Source organism: Salmo trutta, chromosome 18, assembly GCF_901001165.1.
Source record: "Salmo trutta chromosome 18, fSalTru1.1, whole genome shotgun sequence".
Classification (NCBI taxonomy): Eukaryota; Metazoa; Chordata; class Actinopteri; order Salmoniformes; family Salmonidae; genus Salmo; species Salmo trutta.
Window position 1 is genome coordinate 25,670,530 of NC_042974.1, and position 15,952 is coordinate 25,686,481.

General features: G+C 44.5%; 1 long non-coding RNA gene across 1 annotated transcript; it reads right to left on the minus strand.

Annotated features, from left to right (window-relative positions):
* Window positions 1-358: 358 nt before the first annotated feature.
* LOC115153075 (uncharacterized) lies at window positions 359-3,842 on the minus strand. The gene is made up of 5 exons (XR_003867632.1): window positions 3,738-3,842; window positions 3,383-3,524; window positions 2,433-3,288; window positions 1,288-1,388; window positions 359-466 (listed from the first exon to the last, which is right to left on the minus strand). It is a non-coding gene; the product is annotated as an uncharacterized LOC115153075 (long non-coding RNA).
* Window positions 3,843-15,952: the final 12,110 nt, after the last annotated feature.

A 15,952-nucleotide genomic window follows, 5' to 3' on the forward strand; every position in this document is an offset into this window, starting at 1 on the left:
GGGGATCCATAATAAATACGAATATAGCCGGTGATCAAACCTTACTGACAGAGACCTCCACATCATCCACACCAGGACCTCCAGTCCCTCTCCTGACTATGCACACCGCCACTTAACCTAAACACACACACACACACACACACACACACACACACACACACACACACACACAGAGGTAAGGATAATTAACCACATGAGATTTACAGCCCATAATACAACCCATAAGGCACACACACATGCACATGCACGCACACACACTGACCTTGTGGAAAGCAGCCATCGTCACCACCGCGGGGACCCGTCTGGCCTGTCCATCTGTCTCCAGCTAGTCCTTCTCGCCCTGCAGCGTGAAGATATTGGAGCTGGTGTAGGAGGTGAGGTGCATAATGACAAACTTGCCGCAGGGCCTTGAAGGAATACTCAGGCCCGTTGAAGGTGATGAAATGAAGGCTACAGTACACCATGCCTGCAGACATAACAGATACACATAACTAGGAAACCATTCACTAACCAAGGCTGTATACAGTACATTTACACTGACAGGTACGGTGCGATGGATCTGTCTATTATCACATAATGGGGCCAAACATGTGGGCTATATATTATTATAAACTGGCTGGGTCGAGCCCTGAACTCTGATTGGCTGACAGCTGTGGTATATCAGACCGTATACCACGAGTATGACTAAACATTTCTTGTTACTACTCTAATTACATTTGTAACCAGTTTATAATAGCAATAAGGCACCTCGGGGGTTTGTGTTATATGGCCAATATACCAAGGCTATGTCATGTCTGCTCCTGCTGTTTCCTCCTCCTGGCACTTGAGGGCGCCAGGTTGCCCTGCATCAGGCACTCCTGCAATCCATCACGCACACCTGCCTTCCCTCGTCACGTGCATCAGCGTTATTGGACCTGGACTCACTTATCACCTGTTCATTTCCTCCCCTATATTTGTCAGTTCCCCAGCTTTGTTCCCCACTGCTGCATTGATTGTTTTTCCTGTTTGCTGACGCTGTTCCTGTTCCTGTCTCATGTGATAGGCTAAGGGCTGTGTCCAGGCACTCTGCATTGCGTTGTGCGTACAAACAGCCCTCAGCCGTGGTATATTGGCCATATACCATACCCCCTCGGGCCTTATTGCTTAAATATATTGTGATCCAAGTAAATAATTAATTCAACGAGTTGACGGGAGTTTAAAGTAAATGAACCCCATTCCGCTGAGTAGAGGTAAGCGATCACCAATGCTGTGTGTTGCCTTGGCTGCTTTTATGCAGCAGTCGCTCACCCAGCCATAACCTTGACAACGGTCCAGGTGCGTCATGGCCAGATAGAGGTGGCACAGAGGAGACAGGATACAACACCACTGGAACGGAAGGAGATCCTCAACTAGAAATGATAAAAGACGAAACTATCGTTAGGCAATAAGAATGAGTTTGCTAGTTTAAAAGACACGCAGTTAGTGATTACATCATTGAATGGTATTATTGATTTGAACAACATTCCAAATGGCAGGTTGAGCTTTCACTATATGACTTAAATGAGACGTTACCTACAGTGAGCTCCAGAAGTATTGGGACAGTGACCCATTTTTGTTGTTTTGGCTCTATACTCCAGTAATTTGGATTTGAAATTATACAATCGCTGTGATGTTAAAGTGCATACAGTCAGCTTTAATTTGAGAGTATTTTCATTCAAATCAGGTGACCCGTTTAGAAATTACAGCACTTTTTGTACATGTCCCCCCATTTTTGGGGACCACAAGTATTAAGACAAATTCACTTATATGTGTATTGAAGTAGTCAAAAGTGTATTATTTGGTCCCATATTCCTAGCACGCAATGACTACATCAAGCTTCTGACTCTACAAACTTGTTGGATGCATTTGCTGTTTGTTTTGGTTGTGTTTCGGATTATGTTGTGCCCAATAGAAATGCATGGTAAATAATGTATTGTGTTATTTTGGAATCACTTTTATTGTAAATAAAAATAGAATATGTTTCTAAACATTTCTACATTCATGTGGATGCTACCATGATTACGGATAATCATGAATGAATCTTGAATAATGATGAGTGAGAAGGTTAGAGGCATAAATATCATACCCTCCAAAATGCTAACATCCCGTTTGTGCGTCTGACTATCCATAATCATGGTAACATCCACATTAATGTAGAAGTGTTTAGAAACATCTTCTATTCTTCTTTTTTTTAAGTAAAGTGCTGGAGTACAGAGCCAAAATAACAAAAAACTGTCACTGTCCCAATACTGTTTGTTCTCACTGTATGTGTTTCTGTGCAGTGGCTCTAGTGAAATAGCGCTCGCAGTGTCCAGCCAACAGGGGACCTTGTGGGTCATACATACATTGGACAGGATGGACTGGAAGACGTCACCCCAACGGCCCCCCCAGCGCAGTCCCCGTAGCTCCCTTACCTGTATCCGATCCTGCTGGTTGGGGGGACAGGGTCTCAGGCCTGTATGCCAGATCGTCCAGTGCTTGGGCGTGGATACAGGGGCACGACGACACCCCCTTGGCCCGCTCCTTCGGCTCAGGCTCCTTTATGGCCCACACCTGGCACCTCTTCTGGGGGTCCCGTTTGGGCTCTGACCTATATTTCCCCTCACCTCTTAAGGCCTGTACCACCACCCTGGGCCAAACAGATTCATTTAATTTGTGATCTCGTTGAAAAAGTGGGCTCCACCGTTGCAGTAGCCTGTGATGGTGGAGAGGCTCATGGTGGAGCCTTTGGCTAGGACCCCAACTCCCTGAAGCGTAGCAGGGCGAAGGAGTGCTCCCCGTAGGTCATGAGGATGTACTAGAAGGTGTTAGTCTGGAAGAGGGCACAAGGTGGCACCACAGGAATAAAAAGAATAGGAGAGAACTGTCATAGGTTACATTCTCTCAGCTAACACTTGAGGTTCTCACATTGCACACAACAATGGATGCCAAACTAGGACAAACATCAGAGCAAACCATACCACACCCTGTACCATCCAATAACCCACTTTCCTGCTAGACATGCAATCATGTCCACCACCAATAGACACCTACAGTATATGCCTCTATTGGAGTATGACATAACTGGAACATGGACATTGAAAACATTAGACCAATACTCTGACTGATTGATTTCCTGGTAGTAGACAGCCATCACATGATCCCAGGTGATCTTTAGAATTCAGGCTGGGGTGAACGCAGGTTTGCCCTTTTGTACCGTGTAACATCCTCCGCTGTACGATTGAAGACAATTTGGGAATATATATCAGACATATTCAGCTGGTGGTATTCCTAGGAGAGAGAAAATAATTAAGAGAAGATGAGATTAGTCCATTTCCACTTTGACCCAAACTCAACTCTCACCCCTGACCCTTCAACCTCTCACCTGATAGAGCAGCTTCCCCTCCCCCTGGGTGAGGTCAGCATCGTACCAGTACACTGCCAGCATGGCGGAAACCCTTAGGGAAGGGGACAGGAAGCAGGAACTAGTTCTGACTGACGAACTGGATAAGTCCATTATCTGAGAACTAAGCAGGATAGAGAATAATGTTTTACTAAAAGTCTACAGCAAAAGCCATTTCAGAAAAGAATTACAGTGATGTACATTTTCTTCCAACTGCAAAATAGAGGAAAAATAGAATTGTACTAAAAATGTAAATAGTACTCATCACTTATTATCTTGCTCTCTTTAGTTCGGGGTTTCCAGTGTCAGAGTTGTGAGTAAAGATGTGGATACTTACCTAGATCCGATCAAACAGCTTGTCCATGAAGCGGAAATCCATAATTGGTGTGACGTAAGGAGAGATCCCACCTTCTGTGTCCAACCACAATCCTCAATCTTCCACCTGGTCACCAAACGGGTACAAATCACACTCTGTGAATGAAACGCAGTTAGTCAAAAGGTGGCACACCACATTATAATTATGACATTATGATAAATGTCACCCCCCACCCCCCCCCCCCCCACACACACACACACACACACACACACACACACACACACACACACACACACACACACACACACACACACACACACACACACACACACACACACACACAGATTTAGGGATTGGAAGGTAAAGGGGAGTAGAATAGGTGGCAGCAGCGTGTCATACTCCGTTGTTCTGTTGGCACAAATCCAGGTTCACACACCGGGTCTTATGCCCCGGAGGCCTGGCTCCCACACACACAGGATCGACCTGGGCCTGTTGTGGCAGAGGGCATGTTTGTGACAGGGCGCCGTCAGGATGAAACATTCATCCATTTTATCATGTAAATATTGGTGGGGCAAACTCCCCCAAATTGTTTTAGATGCATGCCAGCAAAGCCACTACACAACACAATACATGAATTACACTATAACTGTGACAAATTGTGCCCACAAACTGTTAGGGCCTACAGAAGTCCCAACAGAAGTCCGAACACCTTACCACTACTATACCCGGCTATCAGCGGAGCCTTGTCTGGCAGAATTTATTTTCATTCAGCCTCATTTTACTGCCTTATTAAAAAACATTGCTGATATGGCTGACTTGCTTGAACAAATCTGGTTTCTACTGACAATTAAGATGTACAAACTATAGCATAAGGGGACAATGAGCGGATAAGAGGCAATCCGTAATTTCGATTAAGACATAAATGACAAGCTAGCACAGATGTAGTCTTTAAAACTATTTGTTCAGCACTGTCACGTCCTGACCAGTATAAGGGTTATTTGTTATTGTAGTTTGGTCAGGACGTGGCAGAGGGTATTTTGTTTATGTGATTCGGGGTGGTGATTTATGTAGTAGGGTGTTTGATTTATTATTTCCGGGTTTATGTTCTATGTTTGTATTTCTATGTGGTCTCTAGTCTTTTGTATTTCTATGTCTAGTTTATTGGGGTTGGACTCTCAATTGGAGGCAGGTGTTTTCTAGTTGCCTCTGATTGAGAGCTATATATGGGTATGTGTTTGGTTAAGTGTTTGTGGGAGATTGTTTCTTGTTTTGCTGAGTGTGCATGACAAGACTGTTTTGTTGTTCGTGCGTTCTTCGTTTGTTATTTTGGTGTTCTCTTTATTTAAAATAAATACAAGATGAGCATCCACATTCCTGCTGCGTTTTGGTCCTCTATTCCCGACGACAACCGTTACAAGCACTTTTGAAATGTACAGCGACAGAATTCAGAACGTGGGCCGTTCTTACAGTATTTTCCCTGTACACCAAGTCAGAACCGTAGGATAAATAAAGGGGGCATATAAGCAAACAATGAAAGCTCTTACAATATTTGATGATGATATTTCTCTAAAACAGGCTATAGGCTACATGTGCACCACCAAGTCAGAACAGTGAGTTATGAGGGGAAAAGGGTCCAAATTATTAGGGTGAGGCACATGGGCTACTAACAGCTTACTACACAACATACACTTAGTATTACTTTCTTAGCTACAGTATACATATCTCATTGGCATATTACATAAATTATGCAGCAGCATACAATACATTTTTGGACTCACCTTGTTGTGCTGTGCTCACTTGAACAGGAAGATGGCGCGTCGGTCCTTCGTGGGAAAATTTTGTCATGAAACTTTGTCATCAAAATCAGTCATTCTCTGGATTTATGGTGCTTTCAAGACAACTGGGAACTCTGAAAAAAACATGGTGAAATCATGACGTCAGTGATCTTCAGGTCGGAGCTCTAGAAAGAGGCCAGAGTTTCTGACTTGGAATTCCGAGTTGGATGACCGTTCAAAATGTATTCTCCCAGTCAGAGCTCGGTTTTTTTCAGAGTTCCCAGTTGTCTTGACCTCACTGAAGTCTGAGATTTCCCAGTTCCGAGTTTCCAGTTGTTTTGAATGCAGCAGAAGTCATGTTGGATTGACAGCATGGCCAATGTGGAATGGCCAATGTTTATCCTTTTAAGCATGGAAAAAATACCCTTAAACCCAGACTTGGACCACACGCCCACTCCACTGAATAGCAGGCTAGTGATTGCTTTGCAATGCTTGCAGTTAGCCACTGATTCCTTCCAAACCCCTTATTGTTGAATTTTGTGATTTCCAACTTGTTGTGTAATGTTTATGTCCAATGGCCGATGAGCACCGATACGTTTTTATCTATAATTTCTCTTCATATGACATGGATTGATAGATTGTCAACTTGATTCATGATGATGACTGCTAGCTAAGATTTTGAAAGTGTGATGTTGACATGATCAGTCCAATTAAAGCTACCGTAGATTTAATCTGATTTGACAACATTTTATTTGTGGCCAATGACCTTGAGTCTTCTTGGATGGCACTTCTAGTGTAACTCTATGGCAGCATCCAAGGGGCTTTAATTTTCGAGCTCTGTTCGTAGATTTTGCAGTGACGTAGTGTGAGTGAGTGAACACTGTGCCAATCACGGTTCAACTAGAGAACATAACCAACCCCTACCCTCTGTATTTTCCGCTGGCTGCCCCACCACCACTACAGAAAGCACTGAGCTTGGCTGAAACGCCTGCATGTTGGAGCTGCCTTACTCAAGAAAGCAAAAAAGAGACCATGTTTGTATGCAGCTTATTAAGTCAATAATTTTTTTTATTTTACATTGTTTGCAAGCTAATATGTGACACATATTAATGCCAAAATAACATGCAAAACAGGCAACAACAAAAAATATATTTTATACATTTTTTTGCTAAACAGGTAGAGCTCAAAACTGATTTACCGGTCGCCACTGGTCAACGCCCTCCACCAGGTGCCATTGCCCGCGTGGGCCCAGGGGGCAGTGGGCCTGGAGTGTTCCAACACCGTGCCAAGGGGTGACACACCTTCGTACCATTACTGTTCCCACATTCATCCATATCCACACACGCTCCCTCGTCCTCATGGTACCCCCCAGGACAGTCACAGTGGTACGACCGTGATATGTGGTGTTTTAGAGACCTTTGTCAATATCGTCGCACACCGTGTCATTCATTGCCTTGTGCCCATAACTCATACCCGTCCACACTGGGACACTAGTGTTGTTGCACAAGGAGAACTCGGGACAGGAGGAACCCGCTATTACAGGAGCCACGGAGGTTGAGACAGGTCGAGTAGGGCTGGCAGACAGAGACAGAGGTAGAGGAGTTGCAATACTCCTCAGAACACTCGTCCACGTCCACACACTCAATATCATTGCTCCATAAACCCTTGTAGCACAAGCAGAAGAATGAACCAATGGGGTTCATGCACGTTCCGTTGGTGCAGAGCGGCCCGAGCACTCCTCGACATCCTCACACTGATCATTTATGCTGAGGAATCCTACATTACAGGGACACAGGAAGCTGCCATAGGTGTTGACGCAGGTGCTGTTCTCAGGACGAGTGGAATTGTCCAGGAATTCGTTGATGTCCTCGCAGCCTGAGCCATTGCCCTAGTAGCCTTCCCAGCTGTCACAGACAAACGAGCCGGGTGTGTTCTGGCCCCACGGCACACTCGTTAATATCTAGACACAGAGAGTTGTTACTAGCCTGGTAGTCCATGTCACAGGGGCAGCAGTAGCTACCCTCAGAGTTGGTAGAGGTGCTGTTGTCTGGACAGGTGAAGTTCCCCGCCTCACACTCGTCCACGTCCACGCAGTGTGTCCCGTGGAGTGTGTCCCGCCCCAACAGTCGCACGTATAGGAACCCTCTGTGTTGAAGCAGTAGGAGAACTCCGGGCAGTACTCCCGCCCCATTTGGCAAAACTTGTCCACGTCCCAGCACGCCGCCACGTTGCCGTGGAAACTGTCCTGACAGTGGCAGTAGAAGGAGCCCTTGGTGGGGTAGGCACGCTGCGTGAGGGTGCCACATACTGCTGGTATTCAGGCAGTCCTCCTCAGACACACACGTGCCTGCTCCGTAAGCTAGGCCCCGGATGCAGGTGCAGTCATACCTCCTGGGGGTGTTGTGGCACGTCATGTTCCCCCCCACAGGTGGAGGGTGAGAGACATTCATCCACATCCTCACAGACGAACCCGTCCCCCTTGTACCCCTCCTGGCACCGACAGAGGAACCGTTTGTGTTGTTGGAAAGGGTCAGGGAGCTGCAGTTGTGGGGCTGGGTGGAGTTGTCGGGACACTCGTCAACATCCTGGGACTCATAGCCAGTGCCCTCGGTGCCATGTTGTAGCACCTGGCAACAGGGTGGCATCCTCCATTTTGGGTTTCGCACTCATCAATGTCTATAATTCATCCAAAATGGGACAGTGCCAAGTAAACAGCCCCGTAAGTTGCTAAAAGAAAGCTCACAAGCAAATCCACACAAAAGCAGGGCAGGTACAGTATAGATGAACAGTCTAAACAAAGTAATGTAATGTATACTGATGATAAAAATGATAAGAGAAATGGTACACTTACCAGAACAATTCTTCCCATCGCCAGTGAAGCCACGGCGACAGAAACAAGAGGTGGGCAAACATACTGCACTCCTTTTCTCCAGATTCACTCTCATCCATATCGGAAAAGAGAGAGGGAGAGAGAGAGAATTAGTCCCCTGAATACCGTCTTACCACATTATCAATTTTACAGAACAACATATTCTAAGTAAGATCAAACACCAGATTTTGAATAAAGAAAGATCAGACTTTGCAATTGAATGGTTATTGAGAAATATTGAGTGGTTCTGGTAGTTTTCGTGACTAAATCAAGTCTTCTTACCAGCGCAGTTTGTCTCGTTCTGTCTGTAGCCCACTTTGCAGAGGCAGGCAAAAGAGCCTGGGATATTCACACAGTCTCATTCTGGGAGCACACATTCTCCCGTCGCTCACTTAAGTCAGAGCAGGTGAGTCCATCCCCCTCAAAGCCTAGATAGCCAGCAGATGAGGATTGGCAGAGCCCATGAAGATGGCAGGCAGAGGCACACTAGCAACTGGGGGCCACACAGGTGTCATTATAGGTCACTGTCTTGTTTATACAGGAACAAACGTAGACTCCGGGGGAGTTGACAAACTCTGACATGGGGGGGGGACAGGTGGCGGCATTGCAGAGGGCACACTCATCCACATCCTGGCACCAGAAGCCGTCCCCGGTGAAGCCCTGCTGGCAAGAGCAGGAGAAGTCGCCGTGCACATTAGCACACAGTACCCACGAAGGCAGGAGCCATTTGCAACGCACTCGTCCACATCCTCACACTTGGAGCCGTTGCCTGTGAATCCGTGCTTACAGGTACAGGTATGGGAGCCCACTGTGTTCAAACAGGTGGCATTGACGTGCCAGGGTTTGTCCACTTTGCACTCGTTGATATCCGTACAGGCCATGGTCACCTGGCCAGGGCACCCGTATGCCCCCAAAGTGTTGGAGCAGCGCTCATTGTGGTGGCACGGCTCCTCCATGGCCTGGGACTCATCTACAATGAGTGTACAGAACATTAGGACCACCTTCCTAATATTGAGTTGCACCCCCTTTTGCCCTCAGAACAGCCCCAATTTGTCGGGGCATGGTGTCGAAAGCGTTCCACAGAGATGCTGGCCCATGTTGACTCCAATGCTTTCCACAGTTGTGTCAAGTTGGCTGGATGTCCTTTGGATGGTGGACTATTCTGGATACACATGGTAAACTGTTGAGAGTGAAAAACCCTGCAGCGTTGCAGTTCTTGACATACTCGAACCGGTGTGCCTGGCAGCTACCATACCCTGTTCAAGGGCACTTAAATATTTTGCCTATTCGCCGTCTGAATGGCACACATACACAAGCCATGTCTCAATTGTCTCAAGGCTTAAAAATCATTCTTTAACCTGTCTCCCCCCTTCATCTACACCAACTGAAGTGGATTTAACAGGTGACATCAATAAGGGATCATAGCTTTCACCTGGACTCACCTGGTCAGTCTGGCATGGAAAGAGCAGGTGTTCCTGATGTTTTGTACACTCAGTGTATATCCTGGCAGATGGTGCGGCTGACCAGGTCGAACCAGGGTGGACACAGACAGGAGAAGGATCCTTCACTGTTGACGCAGGTGGCTTTGTTCCAGCAGCCTCCGTTGTCCACCAGTTCACATCTGGACACTGGATCACCCCATCCCCGGAGTAATCCACCTGGTAGCTGAAAATGAACATGCCCGCCAGGTTGGTGCAGAGGGCATTGGGGTTGCACTGCTGTGCCATGGAGCACTTGTCCAGGTCCTCACAGGTGATGCCGTTGCACCTGTACCCTGCCCTGAACTTACAGGTGAAGGAGCCTGGGAAGTTGGCACAGGTGAAGAAGGGGCTACAGTGCCCAATGGCACACTCATCCAGGTTCGTGCACTTGGAGTTATTAAATGTCATGTAGCCGGTGCCACAGTTGCAGTAGAACGGACCTACGGTGTTGACAGACCCGGCCGAAGCAGGGCAGATATTAGGGATGGCACACTCTCTTCCATCCCTTAGATATCCGGAGCGGCAGGAGCAGTCATAGCTGCCCATTACATTGATACAGAGTGTTGAGATCACATTTATTCTGCCAATTACACTAATTGATGGCCCTACAGGTCAGCCCATTCCCATTAAATTCATCGAAGCATGTGCAGTGGTACGAGCCCAGCATGTTGACACAGTCATCGAAGAGACTCTGAACTGGGAGTCTCTGAACTGGTAGCCTAGCAGTTAAGAGCGTTTGGCCAGTAACTGAAAAGTTGCTGGTTCGAATCCCCAAGATGACTAGGTGAAAAATCTGCCGATGTGCTCTTGAGCAAGGCACTTAACCCTAATTGCTCTGTATAAGAAGGTCTACTAAATGACTAAAACGTCAAGTAAATGTATATCCAGACACCGTAGTTCCCATTGCCCTGAAAGCATGTGTTACAGATGCACACATAGGAGCTGCTAGTAACAGATACAATTTTATTTATCACATGCGCCGAATACAACTTTACCGTGAAATGCTTACTTACGAGCCTTTTCCCAACAGTACAGAGTTAAAAAGTAAGAAAAATGTGTAAAAACATATACAAAAGGAAGTAGTAACCCAATATAAGAACAATAACAAGGTTATATACAAGGAGTATCGGTACCAAGTCAATGTGCAGGTGTCACGCCGACTCCCGTTCTCTCTCTCCTGCGCTCGATGTTGCCGATTTACTAACCACCGGTCCTGGCAACCCACATTACGCACACCTGGGAACTATCATTACGCACACCTGCTCCCCATCGTTATGCACACCTGGACTTCATCATTACCTTTATTACTTTCCCTTTATTTAGCCCTCAGCAGCCTCAGTCAGTATTGGTTTTGTTCACGTTCAGTACGCTTCTCCTGTTTTGCTTATTTGCTTATTCTCATTATTAAACTCTCCTTCTGCACCTGCTTCCTGACTCCTAGCATATACGTTACAGCAGGGGTACGAGGTAGTTGAGGTAATTGAGGTAATATGTACATGTAGGTGGGGTAAAAGTGACTAGGTAATCAGGATAGATAATAAACAGAATAGCAGCAGCGTATGTGAAAGTGTGTCTGTGTGGCATCAATATGCGTATGTATTTTGTGTGTGTGAGTGTATGGTGTGTTGGAGCGTCAGTGTAGTGTGTATGGGTAGAGTCCAGTGAGTGTGCATAGAGCCGGTGCAAGAGCGTCAGCGCAAATAAAAAGGGGGTCAATGTAAATAGTCAGTGACCATTTGATCAACTGTTCAGCAGTCTTATGGCTTGGGGGTAGAAGCTGTTCAGAAGCCTTTTGCTCCCATACTTGGTGCTCTGGTACCGCTTGCCGTGCGGTAGCAGAAAAAACAGTCTATAACTTTAGAACTCATATACTATACTAGACCAAAACAAAATGTAATTGATAAAGAGAGAGATGACTACAGTCAAGATGACATGCAACCTGTCACGACTTCCGCCGAAGTCGGTCCCTCTCCTTGTTCGGGCGGCGTTCGGCGTTCGACATCACCGGCCTTCTAGCCATCGCCGATCCACTTTTCATTTTCCATTTGTTTTGTCTTTTTTTCCACACCTGGTTTCACTTCCCCAATTACTTGTTCATTATTTAACCCTCTGTTCCCCCATGGTCTTTTTGTGAGTGATTGTTTGTATGTATTTACGGTCCGTTATGTGGGCTTGCTTTATTGTATTGTACTTGCCTATTTTGAGTAAATTACGTTTATTTACTCATATCTGCTGTCCTGCGCCTGACTCCTCTACACAAGCTACACACAGACCTCATTACACAACCAGATCGTGGACAGACTCGCCTACAGAGCAGTATCCCAGCACTGCACAAAGACACACCAGTCTTAGCAGTGGTAACATGCAAGAAAAAGAGTACAGTGAAAATGCATAGCCCCGTCTATGTGTAGTCGACGATCAGCTCTTTGGTCTTACTGACATTGAGGGAGAGGTTGTTGTTCCGGCCCCAATTCCTTCTTGTGCTTAACCTCTCTGGTATCATCGACAACAGCCAGTGAAATTGCAGGGCGCCAAATTCAAACAACAGAAATCCCCTAATTCCTCAAACATACAAGTATTATATACCATTTTAAAGATAAACTTCTTGTTAATCCAACCACAGTGTCCGATTTCAAAAAGGCTTTACGGCGAAAGCACACCATGTGATTATGTTAGGACAGCGCCTAGCCACAAGAAACCATACAGACATTTTCCAGCCAAGGAGAGGACTCACAAAAGTCAGAAATAGCGATTAAATGAATCACTAACCTTTGATGATCTTTATCTGGTGGCACTCCCAGAACACCATGTTACACAATAAATGTTTGTTTTGTTCAATAAAGCCCCTTTTTATGTACAAAAACCTCAGTTTAAATGTTTAAATTGGCGCGTTATGTTCAGTAATGCATTGTCTCAAATAACATCCGGTGAAATTCCAGAGAGCCAAATGAAATTACAGAAATACTCATCATAAACATTCATGAAAGATACAAGCGTTATACATAGGATTAAAGATACACTTCTTGTTAATCCAGCCGCTGTGTCAGATTTCAAAAAGGCTTTACTGCGAAAGCACACCATGCAATTATGTTAGGACAGCGCCAAGCCACAAAACATCATACAGACATTTTCCAGCGAAGGAGGACTCACAAAAGTCAGAAATAGCGATTAAATTAATCACTAACCTTTGATGATCTTCATCTGGTAATCCAAAGGCACAAAGCGCGCTCTCAAAATCCAGACGAAAAGTCAAAAAAGTACAATAAAAGTTTGTAGAAACATGTCAAACGATGTTTAAAATCAATCCTCAGGTTGTTTTTGTCATAAATAATCAATAATATTTCAACCGGACAAAGGCTTCGTCAATAGAAAAGGAGAAACAAGAAAGGCGCGCTCCCGATCACGTGCTGGGCTCATGTCTGGAAATTTCCACTGTCCACTCACTGAAAGTGCTGTATCTCCCTCATTTTTCAGAGTAAAAGCCTGAAACAATGCCTAAAGACTGGCCACATGTAGAAGAATTCATAGCAATTGTGAACTGGGTCCTACGTCTTTGTATGGTGGATAGGCTTTCAATGGAAAAACAGCCTTTCAAAATAATAGTACTTCCTGGATGGATTTTCCTCAGGTTTTCGCCTGCCATATCAGTTCTGTTATACTCACATACATTATTTTAACCGTTTTGGAAACTTCACAGTGTTTTCAATCCAAATCTACTGATTATATGCATATCCTAGCTTCTGGGCCTGAGTAGCAGGCAGTTTAATTTGGGCATGCTTTTCATCCAAAATTCCGAATGCTGCCCCCTACCCTAGTGAAGTTAATGGTGGTAGAGTATTTGTTCCATTTCTTAGGGTCCTTTTTGTTTCCGTACCCACTTCCACTCCAAACATTAGCGCAGGGCCTACTATTACCTTAACATGAAGCCTATTTTTGAGACAAGAATCAACCCACCACAGGAGATCACTGAAAAAGTACTGATATTGTTCTCCAATTATAACCGGAATGTTGCTAAGCATTGATAGGATAAAACAGGGAGGAAACTGAAATAAATGATAGAGTGGTAGTTGCTATTCATATTTGGGTTGGAAATATAGATACGTTTTATAATTAAAAATGTCAAGACATATTCCAAAAAGGTATTTGATAAAATGTTTTAACTAATCATTTGGCAGTAACTGCTGTTTCTTTGATTAGGCCACAAAATGAACAACCTGAGAAAAAAGGACACTACTGGAATCCCTTATTGTTTGTTCAAAGAATGTGCCCATAATGTCTTAGACTGTATTGTTGAGCATCCAAATAGATGAGACTTGTATGTCCAGAAAGTTTGGAAATAAACATCCCCTGAAAGCACTGAATAGAAATAGAGGAAACTGATAAAAACAACAATCCCTGTTTTCTGATAGGATTTACAAGCTAAATTCTAAGATTCCCTCTAGGCCAGGTTCAATGATTGTGTGTCTATGTGGGGGCCTGTGGGGGCCTGTGGAGACAGAGCTCCATATGAACCTGGGGGGTGGTGAGTTTTTACGTAAGAATACAATCTACTGCCAGTCCCATAGGACCTTATTCTGCACAGTAAATCAAATCAAATTGTCTTTGTCACATGCGCCGAATACAACAGTGAAATGATTACTTACAAGCCCCAACAATGCAGTTTTAAGAAAAAAAAGTGTTAAGTAAAAATTAGATAAGTAAAAATAAGTGTTAAAGTAAAAATTTGATAAATAAAACATTGTCTCGGTAATTGAGGTAACATGTAGGTAGAGTTAAAGTCATACAGTTTCAGTAAACTAAAGGTCATGTTTGCCTCCTACCAAACCCTGACATTTCAACATTAAGCACAGTATGGGCCATGAAGAGTAAGTAGGCTATTTGTTTTCAGGTCCAGAAATATTTCAAATTCAAATCTATTAGATTAGAATTGATCTAATACAACATTCCAGTTTCAATGTTGAAAACCCAAATGATATGGCCAAGGCAATATCACAACTTGGCAAATGAAGAAGGTGAAAGAGACATACCATTCATTGCCTTCACTTACAGATAAGGTCAAGATTTTGTATAGATTTTTTTTTAATTCTCAAAGACTATAGATATGAAAATAATATGGCCAAGGTACAATGATCTGTGATGTAAGGATTCCCTTTGGAAATGTTTTGTTCCCCTTGACAGGGAAAAGTTTGTCATCAGACAATGTCTTTATATTTACATTTGTTGCTCAGTATCACATAGACATCGGAGTACATGAAGAATTTCAAAATGTATCATTAAGTAACCCTCATCTGTCTGTAAGTCAGTTAGTGTGCACCAACAAGTCACAGAAAAAAATTATATGTGAATGTGACTCAAAAAGGCCACTAGACATTTGTAGCTACAGGTATCATAGCCATGTCCACGGGATGATGTTTGGGTTGGGGGTGCTGTTGAGTTATATATATATATATATATTATATGCAGATCAGGACTCATAGAAGGCCACTTCAGAATAGTCCAATGTTTTGTTCTTATTCATTCTTGGGTGATTTTAGCTGTGTGTTTTGGGTCATTATCCTGTTGGAGGACCCATGACCTGGGACTGAGACAGAGCTTTCTGACACTGGGCAGTACGTTTCGCTCCAGAATGCCTTGATAGTCTTGAGATTTCATTGTGCCCTGCACACATTCAAGGCACCCTGTGCCAGGCGCTGCAAAGCAGCCCCAAAACATAACCGAGCCTCCTCCATGTTTCACTGTAGGTATGGTGTTCTTTTCTTTGAAAGCTACATTTTTTCATCTGTGAACATAGAGCTGATGTGACTTGCCAAAAAGCTCCAGTTTTGACTAATCTGTCCAAAGGACAATCTTCCAGGAGGATTGTGGCTTGTCAATATGGATTTTAGCAAATTCCAGTCTGGCTTTTTTATGGTTTTCTTTCAAAAGTGGAGTCCTCCTGGGTCTTTTTCCATGGAGCCCACTTTCGCTCAAAAAGCGACGGATGGTGCGATCAGAAACTGACGTACCTTCACCTTGGACTTCAGCTTCTATCTCTTTGGCAGTTATTCTTGGTTCTTTTTCTACCATTCACACTCTCCTTCTGTCCAATCTGGGGTCGATTTTCCTCTTGCG